The sequence below is a fragment of the Pipistrellus kuhlii genome, unplaced genomic scaffold (assembly GCF_014108245.1).
Source record: "Pipistrellus kuhlii isolate mPipKuh1 unplaced genomic scaffold, mPipKuh1.p scaffold_m20_p_5, whole genome shotgun sequence".
Taxonomy (NCBI): Eukaryota; Metazoa; Chordata; class Mammalia; order Chiroptera; family Vespertilionidae; genus Pipistrellus; species Pipistrellus kuhlii.
The window spans coordinates 53551427-53565802 of record NW_023425551.1 but is presented as its reverse complement, the minus strand read 5'-3'; the positions used below and the strand labels follow the sequence as shown (position 1 = coordinate 53565802).

Genomic DNA, 14376 nt, shown 5'->3' with positions numbered 1-14376 from the left:
CTACTTAGCATATTACCCCTTTATTAGTATAGATTTATTTTACTTTTTCCCCATGTTATTTTTTTCTTTGTAGTACAACTTAAAGTTAGGTAGTATGATACCTCTGGCTTTATTCTTTTTTCTCAAGATTGCTTTGGCTTCTCAAGGTTTTTTTTGGGTTCCATACAAATTGGATACTTTTTTGTTCTATTTCTTTAAGAAATGGCATTAGCAATTTGATGGGGATTGCATTAAATATGGGTATTGCTTTGGGTAATATGGCCATTTTAACAATGTTGATTCTTTGAATCCATGAACACAGAATATCTTTCCATTTCATTGTGTCTTTTTAAATATCTTAATAATGCTTTATAGTTTTCAGTATATAGGTCTTTCACATTTTTTCTTAAGTTTATTTCTAGGTATTTTATTCTTTTGGTAGCAATTGTAAAAGGAATGTTTTTTGTCCCTTTATTTTTCTAAAATTTCATTGTTAGTAGATAGGAAAGCAGTGGATTTTTTGTACATTTTGTATCCTGTAATTTTACTTTATTTATTGTTCTTAATAGTTTTTGGTTTTCTATATACAGAATCACGTCATCTGCAAAAAGTGGCACTTTTACTTCTCCCTTCCCAATTTAGCTGCCTTTTATGTCTCTCTCTGGTCTTATTTCTCTGTTTAGGAATTCCAGAACTATGTTCAACAGAATGGTGACAGTGGAAACCCTTATTTTGCTCCTAATTTTAGAGGAAACGCTTTCATTGAATATGGTGTTAGCTGAGGGTTTGTCATATATGATCTTTATTATGTTAAGATACTATCCTTCTACACCCATTTTATTGTTTTAATCATAAATGGTTGTTGTATCTTATTAAATGCTCTTTCTGTATCCATTGATAACATCATATAGCTTTTAACCTTTGTTTTGTTAACACAGAACATTAATAAAACAAAAGATAAATGATATTTGTCTTTTTAAAAGGAAGACAGTGATAAAGCAAATTACATTGGTTGAGGATGAACTAGGAATCCTCTGAATTCTGTGTAAACATTTTTTATTCAGGATTATTCCATGAGCCCCGATATTTAGAGTACTCAATACTTTAGCTTCTTTTGCCATCAAAATGAAGAATCATTGACCCGAGACATTTTACTCACTTTTCTCTTGGGACAAGTTAGAGAAGAAGGTAAGAGGTGGGGCAAAGTGCTGTGGAGTCCAGCACTTTGGTCCACTTATCATCAGTTTGTTTGTTTTTTTCAGTGACCACAGATTGAACTTCTAGATGCAGCCAACTTTCTCAAAATACTTGTTTTGGGCCACAAAGGAAAATAAAAGGAAGGCTCATGAGTCACTCTACATTCTTTAATGTTACTAGCAAAACAATTTTCCTAAGAAGGGGAAGTAGTACCATCTTTGTCTTGAAAGACCCCACCTTAAAAATTGCATAATATGGTGAATTTACAATAAAAAAAAAGAGTCAGACATTTCAATTTCTTTAATCAGAGAGTCTTGTTCTATCATCTCTCTCTCTCTCTCTCTCTCAGCCTCACCAGAAGATATTTTTTCTATTTTTAGAGAGAAAGAAAGGGAGAGGGGGAGACAGAAACACCCATGTGAGAGAAACATCAATTGGTTGCCTTCCGCATGCCTCCAACCAAGGTACATGTCCTTGACCGGAATCCACCCAGGACCCTTCATTCTGTAGGCTGACTGCAGGCTGACACACTATCCACTGAGCAAAACTGGCTAGGGCTAGCTGTATCCTCTCTTGCAGCTAGGATCCACCACAGCAAAGTTGTAGGAGTTCTGGAATTTACTGGACACCCCTGAGAAGTCCTGCTGTCAGTGACAGCTTGAGGTCTCTTTACCCAAAGCATTGTTGCTGGCTGTCATCTTGAAGCAGTGGTTTCTAAGGTGGAATTTGTTGAAAGAAGGTAGTGCTTTTGACTAAGGCCAGAAACGTTCTCCTTGTAAAATAAGTACAGTATTTGGGTTAAGGCATATTAGAATTTATTGGAAATGCTTTATTGAGGAGTCTGGTGAACCAAGCCAGGGCCATCCCCATGTCTCTGAAGAAAAAGCCTTCAAATGAGAGGTGATCTTAAAGAGTTTAAGATTTCTTTCTACATGGGCTCAGAACGTGCTGTACAGGACAGATAATGGGTAATTTCATGTTAATAGATTAATTATTGGTCTCAGCTGATATAACTATTTATGTGAATTAATTTGGTATAATTACATACCAAGGAGTAATAAAGCAATCAGCAGAAAGTGTGGTTGAAAAGCATCTTTTAGAGTTTATACATACAGAATATATGTTTCCTAAATTAGATGAAAATACATAGATAAATTTCAATTCTCTACTAGTCTAAAAAAACAGACATATCACAAGAAAGGAAGGAATACCTTAGGATAAGCTAAAACCCATTGTATTATAAATTAAAGTTTTATTTTGATATCAGTAAATATTTTAAAAGAAAAAGAGAAAACAATAAAGCTGATTTTTTTCTCCTATATAATAAGGTTTCCATATTATGGTTCATATTTTTGCAAATTTAAAAACTGTTTTTCTAATATATAAATTTCTTCTCAAATTTAATAATGACAAATCATCTTATTTCCTACCAGACAGCTGTTTGCTGTTAAAATAATGGACTTTGAAGTTCAATCATTAAAACATGTGCAAATATTTATATATGTGCAACTTAGTAAAAATATTTTCCCAACACTGCTTAACAAAAGACTTTTAATCTCTGCTTTATTTTTATATTATTGTAACATTTTAGGTGTCTCTTAGGAGACAGTTTAAGCTTCCAACTTATAATCTTGGTTATGTCAAGCAAAAATCTGAGGTAGTTTAATGGTTTCAGATTATTTAATTAAAGCTGACTACTAAGTATTTGTTTATCATTTTTTGGTCATGTTTTTAGTATAGCTTTAGTTATTTTTCAATTATTGTGAAGTCTTGTATTATAAATGGAAAAATTCACATTTTTATCTGAAGTAGACGTTTTTAAATCCCCTAGTAATCTTTTTGTTGTTACTCCTCATTCGAGGATATTTTATTTCATTGATTTGTTTCCTTTTTTTTTGAGAGAGTGGAAGGGAGGTGGAGTACGGGGAGGGGAGGGAGAGAGAAACATCCATTGCTTGCCTCCCACACATGCCCTGACCAGGGCTGGGGATCAAACCATGACCCTTTGGGAGGCAGGCCGACACTTTAACCACCAAGTAACACTGGTCAGGGCACCTAATAATCTTGATTTGACTGGAGAGTCAACAGAGATGGCTCATTAGAATCACATTTTGTGTGTCATCTGTTGATTACGGTTTATCACTTTACTCATTTATTAAACATTTTGGAATGTCCATGAGGGCACAAATACTATGTTTGGTGGTAGGCTTTCTTGTTCCTCAGAAGTTGAGACTAAATTAAAGCAATGCTGTATTATAACTGTTATAGTAAGTATCTGCAGAGGATATTATTGGAGTTGAGGGTGAGACAGAATAAGGGTATTAGTGCTATCTGGGTATAGAGGTAAGGACACACTTTTAAGAAAAGGTAATATAATCTGATACTTGGAAGCTGAGTAATAATTTCTGTTATGGCCAAACACCAAACTCAGGTAAATTATTTCCATGCTAAAAGAAACATTCACACATTTACACAAGTATTTTATTTAGATTCCTCTAAATTAGTCTTCCTGCCTATGTTTGATCATATAAATAACTAATTTCAAAATTATATTTATCATCTATTCCAATGGTTCTCAAATTTTGTTGCATCAAGATTATTTGGATGGATTATTAAAACATATCTGGGCCCCACTCCCACGTTTCTGATGCAGTGGGTACAGGGTGGATATAGACAACTGCATTTCTAAGTTCCCAGGTGATACTGATGCTACTGCTCCATGGAACATATGTGATTATCAGATGATTATCAGAATCAACTGGGCATGTTTTAAAAATAGGGATGCTATTCCCAGAGATTCAAATTTAGTTTAACTTGGGCAGGAACAAGGAAGCTGTGTTTTTAGTATATTTCCCTAGTTGATTCTAATTATCAATAAAGTTTGGGACTCACAGACATAGTCCATGGTTTTTTATTTCACATGTGATAAAATTGAGATGTAGAAAAGTTATAAAGCTTGGGAGCCACTGAGTTGGCACCAAGTACCTGCTGATCAGATCTTGGTCAAAGACAGATGGCTGAAAGCACTAGAAAATAAAAAATGAAATGGCCCCAGCCAGTTGCTCAGTGGTTAGAGTGTCAGCCCTTGAACTGAAAGAGTTTCAAATTCAATTCTGTTCAAAGGCATGTATTTCAGTTGCAGGCACATGAGGGAGGTAACCAATGTGTCTCACATAGATGTCTCTCTCTTTCCCCCTTTCTAAAAATCAATGGAAAAAAATATCCTTGGGTGAGGATTAACAATAATAAAAAAGGGACAACCACCATTATTATTAGTGCATCTCTTAAAAGTTGTGAAGTTGCAACTGCCCTAGAAAACTGAAGCCACAGATTCAGTTATTCAGATTCAGTGGAAAATGGATCAACTATATTTTCTCATACTGGATTTGAATTTCTATTGATGGATGCTAAAGCATGCTTTATGTCAATTGAAAAATATTTTTAGCCAAAATTGAAAAGTTTATCAGCATTCACCAAAATAGTTCTGCCTTCTGCCCTCCATGGGCTTGAGGAATGAAACCTAATGTTCAGGATTCAGAAGAGATTTGTGGGTAGTAACTTATGGATACTTCCAGTATACAGTACAGTGAATGCTATTAATGGCTAATGGGTACTTTAGCCAAGATAACCTTCAACCCATATATAGATAACATATGCTACAGAATGACAACAATTAAAGCTTATATCGTTGAGCAAAGCCTTCTTTGGAAAATACTTTAAAAGAGAAAACTCAGTGATTCATTTAATTAGAGTGAAATTAAAAGTGAAAAAAAAAGAAAAGTTATGAGAAGTCATCAAAATTATACAACTAAATAGGAGTTGAGCAAAGCTGTCTTTTCTAATGAACCTATTTCTCTCCCCCCGCCCCCCGTTTTTAAAAAATATATATTTTATTGATTTTTTACAGAGAGGAGGAGAGAGGGATAGAGAGCTAGAAACATCGACCGGGGATGTGCCCGCAACCAATATACATGCCCTTGACCGGAATTGAACCTGGGACCTTTCAGTCCACAGACCAATGCTCTACCACTGAGCCAAACCGGTTTCGGCTATTTTTTCCCTTCAAAAGCCATACTACTATTTTATTCTCTACTGAATTGAGTCAACTGTGACATTCAATGTTTTCCAAAATTTCTTCCTTATAACATATTGTCCCAATAATTGGTCTTGGATACAATTAAGCCAACCCAAACCAATGAAACATGAAAAATATCTACTATTGTCTATGGGAAGAGGTGAGTAGATTCAGATTGGAATAACACTCACTCCCTTCTTTCAAGGAACTTCCAGACAAGTAGCAGACATCACATTCCCAAACATGCACAAATATATATTCCCACATGGTATTAAAAGACAGATTTATAGTAAGTGTTATTGAAGAAGTACAAAGTATCAGATGAGCTGTAGATTGATGAAACAGATATTTATATAGACCTATTTTCCAGACACTGTGCTAGTTTTGTAAAATATTAGAGATGCAAAATGTATTAAGATTTAGTTTTCTATCTAAGGAAATCATAATAAAACTATGCAAAATACAACTGACTCTATACTATAACATAACTAATCTATAGAAATGGCAGGAATAAAATGCTATCAGAAGATAGAAGTAGGAATGATTGATTCAGCTAGGATATGTGGAAATGTTCACAGAAAAAGTGGTAGGAAAAGAAATGACACACTTATAAGTAGGTTTTGTTTAGATCTCTATACTTTCCCTTTAGTCTCTCCTCTTTATTCTTTACCTTGCCAGGTAAAGGAGAACAGAGCAAAAACACCAAGATGAACCTACAACATGGGCTTTTAAAAAAAATAGGTAATGGACTGACAGGGCTAGAACACAAAGCATGTGGAATCTGAATGATATTCATGAAGGTGAATTTGAGCTGAGCTTTAAAGGATGCATAGAATTTGCAAATAATACTAACTTTTGCATACATTAGTAGTTATACACTTTTTAGAAATTTTCACCCTTTTATCCAATTTACAGAAAACTTTACCCATTCCCCAGATTCAAATCAAGATCTTTAAAAGTTCCGACATTGGCATTTGTTAACCCTGTCTGAGCATCACAGTTGTCTGGTGCTTAAAAAAAATACAGAAGCTCTGGTCCCACTTAAAAGATTGTGATTTTGGAGATTTCTGTTAAAGATGCCTGATGGCAGGATCCTGGGATTGCTAATTGGCAGTTTTTCATACCTAATTCTGGTCTGAACCACTGGCCTGCCTAATGACAAAACCTAGGATGAGTTAAATATATAATTGTAGAATTGAATGCTTCTTTGCAACCTAAATATTTAAGTAAGGTCTATCCACAATTTTCTTCATACCAGGAAGATATTTTAATGTACATATTTGCTAAGATCCTCATAGGTCTAATTAGGAAATACTTTTCTAGATAAACATTTTGCAGATAAGGAAATTCAATCTACCTATCCTGTCATGTTCATACACATGCTTCATTCAAGAAATGAGATCCTATTGTCCTGTTTAGAGTTTAACAAAACAGGATTCTAAATGTACATGGTTTTAAAGTCAATATTATTCATTTATAACTCTAAGGTGAATTTTAACCTATCAAGCAAATTGAATCAAATTGTTTAAATTGCATACATAAAACAGAAAACCTCAGGACATAAAAATTTATAATTGACCCATTACTGAGTATTGATGCATTTCTAAATTCTGTGCCTCAACACTCATGCACCTTAGTCATAGAATTTTGTCTGAGTGGATAATGTAGTTAGAGCAGTTGTTAATGACTTTTTTCTTTGACCACTTAGTAAGCATTTTTAATAAATAAGGTTTGAATTATTTGTATTAGTTTGTCCTCATGGGTCATAATGAGTGCATTGTTTCAATATTTAAATAAAACACTTTTATTTCTGAGACATACTGTTCTAAAAAGTCACATCCCATACTATTTAATTAGCTCTTCCTGGATTGGGATTTTATTTTTAGGCATTCCATTAGCTCAGTACTCAAGGTCAATATTGATATGACTAAGAAAATTGTGTCTTTTCATGGACAAACAATATGACCTTGGGAAGCAAAGCACACATTTTCATAATGCAATGTCATTTCAAAATATTTCATAATTAATTTTTTCTGAGTACTACAGATACTATACTCCCTACCCCTACAGTCCTTTAATGAAAGGAAATTTAAGCATACATGATACACTAGGACCAATATTTTGGTACTTATATAAAAATAGTAGAGAATAAATGCTATTCCAAAGTATAGTGTTTACAATCTCTGGGAATTGTCATCTCTGGAAATCACTTCCCCTCTACTTATAATATGTACCTTTTCATCTTATATTAGACATCATATTTCAGTGTCATGGTTTAAAAAATGATATTTAGTATGGCAGAACCACATAGTTGGAAATTGATAGGACCCAACGTGTTTTATAAAGTGATAATAATAGGTAATATCGTTATATGTTAACCTGAAATACTATTTGATATATGTGTAGTGATGAGAATTGAAAATAATGGAAGTATTCTATTCTGACTCAATTTAGGTGATTTATTAATTTGATACTTGTCACTACTCTAAAGTATACTTTATTATCTCTATCTTACAAATGAGGAACTTGAGGTAGAAAGTTTAACTAATTAAACTCATTATTGAATAAGTGACAGAACTGGTATTTGAACCTAGGTAATACAATTTCTGATCTTAATCACACTACTACACTGAGAGAAAAAATTGCATATAACTCAACATTATGATTCAGTCTGGGAGTAAGGAAGTCTTTTGTAAGATGAAGGGGTAAATTCTACACCTATGGAATGTGGACAAATTATTTTGATAGTTTGCCTGCTATGTGAGAAAGTTCATTTGCTAAAGTAGAAAAAATGTATTTAAATTCAAAAGAAAAAAATTATTGTCTCTGAATTTTTAATATGGTGTAAATAATATTGAGCTTGGAATAAAGAATTCTGATTATCTCTATCTTTTTGTAGATCAAAGGTTCTCTAAGTGTATGTGAAATGATCCTGGGACTTGGCAGTGAAGTTACAGGGCTTCTGTGAGATAGTTTAAAAATTTTTTTGAGAGAAATACAGTGACATGTGTTGCACGCATGAAACTAGGTCAAGGTAGTTCACAATTTTGGCATTATGTCATACTATATTCTCTTCAATTGCATCATATTTTTTGTAAGCTGAGGTTTACAAAAATTTTGGCATTATGTCATACTATATTCTCTTCAATTACATCATATTTTTTGTAAGCTGAGGTTTCAACAGTTATTATGATAAAATAAGTAGTATGTGAAAATTAATGTGGAGCAGAAAATGAGGATGATAATATGCAACCTGATTCCAAGATTTGAGAAATCTTGCATTGCTTAGCAGGAGCTTATAGCTCATTAATAAGTAATTATAGTTAAGAATGAAGTGAAGATGGTACTTTTTCTTTCAATTAACATGTATGATTTTTAAAAAATGGCTTCTGAGTTGTCAGAGCATAAATAATTTAAGTTGCTTGGCTGTAACTACTTAATAAAAGGAACTGTTTGGTGTTTATTTTGTACTAGAAGCACCATGAAAAACTTACTGGGTCCTACGGGCTCTGAAATGAGAACATTTAGGCAGAAGTTTGCTTTTGCATATAGTAAAGTTATTTTTATTTGTTTCTATTGATTTTTTAGAGCAGGAGTGGGAAAGTTTGGCCTGTAGGCTATATAAGGCCCAAGAAATCAATTGGTCTGGCCTTGCCAAGGTATTAGGGGTGAGTTAATTAAATATCTGACCAAATATAGCAGGCATAATTTCAAGTTGGTAATTTTGTATGGGCTGCAAATGATGTTATAAATATTCAAATGGCCCTTGGCATAAAAAAGTTTCCCCACCCCTGTTTCAGAGAGAGAGAGAGAGAGGAAGAGAGAAAGAAACAAACATCATCCATAAGAGAGAAACACCTATTGACTCTCTCTCCCACACTTCCTACTGGGAATTAAGCCAACAACTCTGGGCATAGGCCCTGACTGGGAATTGAACTGGGCACCTCTTAGTGCCTGGGCTAATGCTCAATCACTGAGCCACTTGGGCTGGGCAATTTACTAATATATTTTAAATAAAATCTTTTAAAACAAATTAACTGTTGGGTATAAATGAGTTAGTCATTTTACAAATATATCTCACCATACCTTTCATCTATAAAGCTTGTGGTTTTGGGAGGTTCTTTGTTTTTTGGCATTCAGGTGTTTTCTCTACTTGTTAACACATTGAAGAAAATTCCCAGAGTAAGTGAAAATCTGTACTTTGTAAATAGTGGAAAATCTAGAGTGTCTGCACTACCTAAGAAAATATTGTCACATGAAAATTTCAAATCAAAACAAGTGGCCCACTGTTTTCAATAAAAGCTCTGGCTGATAACCACACCACAACTGCATTCTTTCATATTGCCAACTCACACGAGGAGATGCTCATTTAGAAAACCTGTGAATGTATGTTTATAAAAAATAGTACTTGTTACATGGAACAGGATTAGATTCTTATTAGGCATCTATTGAATAATTACTTCTTTCTTTGAGGTACAAAAGGTTTTTATTTATTTGATTTGTTTTGGGGGGGTGTTTTTGGCTAAAATTATGGGCCAAAAATAGGTGTCATATTACATCCAGATGATTAACTCATTTGATTTTATTGGCAAAGCCTAAAAGAAAGAAAATTGCAAAATATTTGTGAGATATTTGTACTCTTGGATTAATGAATTTAAAAATACAGAAAGAAAACTTTTCTTTTGGACAATTGCATAGTGACAGAATGACTCTGTGAATAGAGTGTGAGCTCTTGCCTAGTACATGATTAATGGGTGTTTGCTGAATTAACACAACCAAAAAAGTCTCCAAAATTGCCACTAATTGGTTTAATTTTATTTATTTATTTATTTATTTTTTAAATATATTTTATTGATTTTTTACAGAGAGGAGGAGAGAGGGATAGAGAGCTAGAAACGTCAATGAGAGAGAAACATTGACCAGCTGCCTCTTGCACACCCCCTACTGGGGATGTGCCCACAACCAATGTACATGCCCTTGACCAGAATCGAACCTGGGACCTTTCAGTCCGCAGACCGACGCTCTACCACTGAGCCAAACCGGTTCCGGCTAATTGGTTTAATTTTATAGTAAAGTGCATACACAAAGACAAAAAAAAAAAATGGTTCATTGTTGATAAGTCTGAATAAAAGTTGTGGAATATTAAAAATATATCGGTTTACTTCCTTTCTTAATAGTAATAAAGATTTTCTTGATGAATGGATATAGAAAATGTGAGATATATATATATGTAATTATTTAGCCTTAAGAAAGAAGGAAATCCTGCCATTTGTGACAAATGGATGAATCTGGAGAACATTATGTTAAGTGAAATATGGCTGACATAGAAAGACAAATACTACCTGATACTGATTTTAAGAGAAATCTAAAATAGTCAAACTCATAGAAGCAGAGAATGGTTGCCAGGGGCTGGAGGAATGGGGAGGTAGGAAAGGGTACAAAATTTTAGTTATATAAGATAAGTAAGTCCTAGAGATCTACTCTAGAGCATAGTGCCTATAATTAACAATGTTGTATTGTATATTTAAATTTTTGTTAAGAGAATAGATTTGATGTGTGTTCTTATTAAAAAATAAGCAATAAAGAGGGCAGGAGGAAACTTCAGAATTGGTCAATATATTTACAGCATGATTGTAGTTTCACAGGTGTACACTTATCTCTAAACTCATTAAGTTGTATACATTGAATATATACAGCTTAGATATGTTATAGAGTCTTGATTATATCATGATAAGGGTACCCATCTTAGAGATAAATCAACAATTTTTGTTGTTGTTTGTTTTTTACAAATGAACTGAAGTAGCAGTTCTGTCCAGTTTTTTTTTAGCAGTCTATTCAGGTGTTTATATACATTTGTTTCAAATACTATATGGTAAACAAATGGTGTACATTTGTTTACCATTACCATAAATTAAGTACATTTGTTTTGATGCTATTGATGTTATAACAAATTATTACAAATTTAGTGGCCTAAACAATTCAATTTTATTATCTTACAGTTAAGTAGATCAGAATTCTCCCTGGGCAAAACCAAGGTGTTAGCAGAGCATGTTTCTGAGACTCTAGGGAGAATCCGTTTCCTTGCTTCTTCTAGCTTCCAGAGGCTGTTCTCATTCCTTGGCTGTGGTCCTCTTCCATCTTAAAAGCCAGCGATCACCTCACTCTGACCTCTGCTTCCATAATCACATCTTCTCTGACTCTTCTGCCTCCTCCTTTTGCTTGTAAGTACTCCTGTGATTATACCTTCCCAACCAGACCTACAAAGTCGCTTTTTCCAGGTAAGGTAACATCTTTGGGTGTGGGAGGGGTATTATTCTGCTTATTATATGAAGGCATACCTTACTTTATTCTAGGAATACTCTATGAAGGCTTTAAGTTTACTACATTAATCCCCCCTATTTGACACGTAGAATGCAGGCTTACATTTGGTAGAATGATGATAAATTATACACTAATTAGATATTACCACATACTTCTTTAAGTGCAGGTATAAGTTACTGCAAGAAAGTGAAATGATGCCATGTGTGGTATAAAAGATTTTCTACACTTTGAAAATAGATTTTAAGTCCAAAGTATGTATTAGGTTTGTGTTTGCCTGAAATAAACCTACAGAATATTTATCAATATTTTTATAGTAAATGAGCAAGATGAATAAATGAGAAGTTAATTTTTATTTATAAAGATGGGTCACACCATTAGCTGTGCCCCACGAATAAAGTCTTTTTCTACCAAAAAGGGCTTGAGTTTCCCATTAATTGGGATAGCAGGTAGAGCTTGTTGATTTAACAGAGATTTCAGCTGCCAAGAACACAATACCGTTAGAGAGAAACAGCAGTAACATCATACAGCTCTTGCATAAGAAAAGCTGGCGGCCAGCATTTTTTTATTTTTTTATTTTATTTTTTACTATAGAGGTCCTCAAACCTTTATATATAAAAAATATTACCTGGGACTCTTGTTAAGTAGAAGATTCTGGTTCACATCTGTGTTTCTTTGGAGGTTCTGAGTGGTACCATCTCTGAACCATACTTTGAATAGCAGGTTTGTAGAATGTCCTGAAAAGGAGCAAAGACTACCATCAAAATCACCTTATAAAAGCATGATCTTATCATATTACTGTGAGTAAACATTTAATACCAAACTTTTGTATATGAGTACTAAAGCGAAACAAGAAATGGACCCCCCAGGAAAGATTGGGCAGGCCATATGGTTATCACCTTTTTTTTTTTTTTTTTTTTAGTGAGGAAGAAGTGAAATTATGTTTTAATTAGAATCCTCTGTATATACTTTCTAGTTAGTTGTGAGTGGAAACATATGGTAAAAATTATCGTTCACATTATAATGCATGAATTTACTTATTCTTAATAGATCTTTTCTTTTTTTTTTTGTTTAAATAATAGCTTAAATTATTGTTATGTTTGTAGTTATATAGTTTTTGGTTGGTTGGTTCTATTTCTGGAATTAAGTTCTGGTACCCAGAGTGGGAAAAACTAGATGAACCCTAATCTTTAATAACTTTATTTTTATAGGTAAGTTATTTTTTTTATTTGAAATAATAAGATAATAAATCAGCAAACAAGATTGATACTATTTTGGGCAGTTGAAAGAATGCAGGAAAAAAGGATGGAGAATGAGGAAATTGTGTTGAACAGAGATTAGACAAGTCAGACACAAGTCTGGTGTGAAAATTCTAGGCTGAAGGGAATAGCAGATGTACAGACCTTGCTTACAGCCAGGCTTACTTGAGGAATGAGAAAGTCACTGTGGCTGGAGTGAAGCAGACAATGGAGGAGATGACCTTGAAGAGTTTGTAGGGCCAGATGATGCAGTGCTTTGTGGGCTGGAAAGTTAGCAAGTTTGAATTTTATTCCTAGTGTGATGAGAATATGCGGAACAGCAACAGAGGTAAAAGCAACATAATGACTACAAATCTACAAGTTTCCTGTTATTTGACTTCCTCTTTCCCTGTTCCCCACCAGGGCACCTATCACTCCCATCTCCTGATTATTTCATGGCCTACTACGAAGTGTAAGGTCCTTGAGTTTTCATATTGCTCATCACTGTAACCCTAGCGGCCAGGACACAGCTTAAACTCTGGTAGTTTTTTAGTAATTTATTGTTTTCTGAAGGTTTGGGTAGGGAGGACTGGTTGGTTGATGAGTTCAAGAAGAAGATACAAAAGGAAAATTCCAATATAGCAGGTATTATTTTCCTTCTGAGAAAATGGATACAAATAACACAGTACACCACAACTGAAAAAAATAAAGTCAGAGAGATAAATTTAGTTTGGAAAGAAACAAAACATGATTTTAGCTTGAAATACTAGTTTATTAAGATGAGGACAAAGCAAACTATTCAAGGGAGAAATGTTCTGTGGTGATTTGGAAAGGAGAGATTCCTGCAGTGAATATTATTTCCACAGAACCTAAGTTCCATGTGACTTAGTAGGAGTTCTGCCAATGATCACTTTTTCCAGCCCTTTCATGGCCTTGGTACCTCCCCAGGTCTTCATGTTAATCTATATTAGCTGTTTTCATTTTGCTTTTACCACCTCCCCGCACCCCCTTCCCCTACCCCTCCCCCGTATGAATTCTATGCACCAGGCCTTTAGTAAAAATATATTTAAAATACACACACACACACACACACACACACACACACACACACACGGCAATTCTGAGAATTTGTCACAGCCAAGATGAGCCAAAGAAAGCATGACAACTAAATGTAATGTGGTACATTGATGAGATTCTGGAATAGCAAAAGGAGAACATTGCATATAAACTAAGTAAACCTGAATAAACTATGACTTTAGTTTGTAATAACATAGTGATACTGGTTTATTAATTGTAAGCATGTATTATATAGTAAGATGTTAATAATGGGGAAGCTGTACTAATTTTACCATCTGTACACATTTCTGTAAATCTAAAACTGTTCTTTAAAAAGTATATTAATAATAAAAATGATTGGGAGAATAATATTTCAACTTCTGAATATATCCTGTGTCCTAAGACCATACCTGGAGTTTTGCTAATCTTAGCTCAGGAAAACATCTGCCCACCCTAAGTGAACACAGTATTTCAGGAAGTTGCTAGAGGAGACTTTTATGTTAGAAAACAAAA

At 33.9% G+C, this 14376-nt stretch overlaps 1 pseudogene; it reads left to right on the top strand.

Moving 5' to 3' along the window:
* Positions 1–4926, top strand: part of LOC118705990 — a 29294-nt pseudogene extending 24368 nt beyond the window's left edge.
* Positions 4927–14376: the final 9450 nt, after the last annotated feature.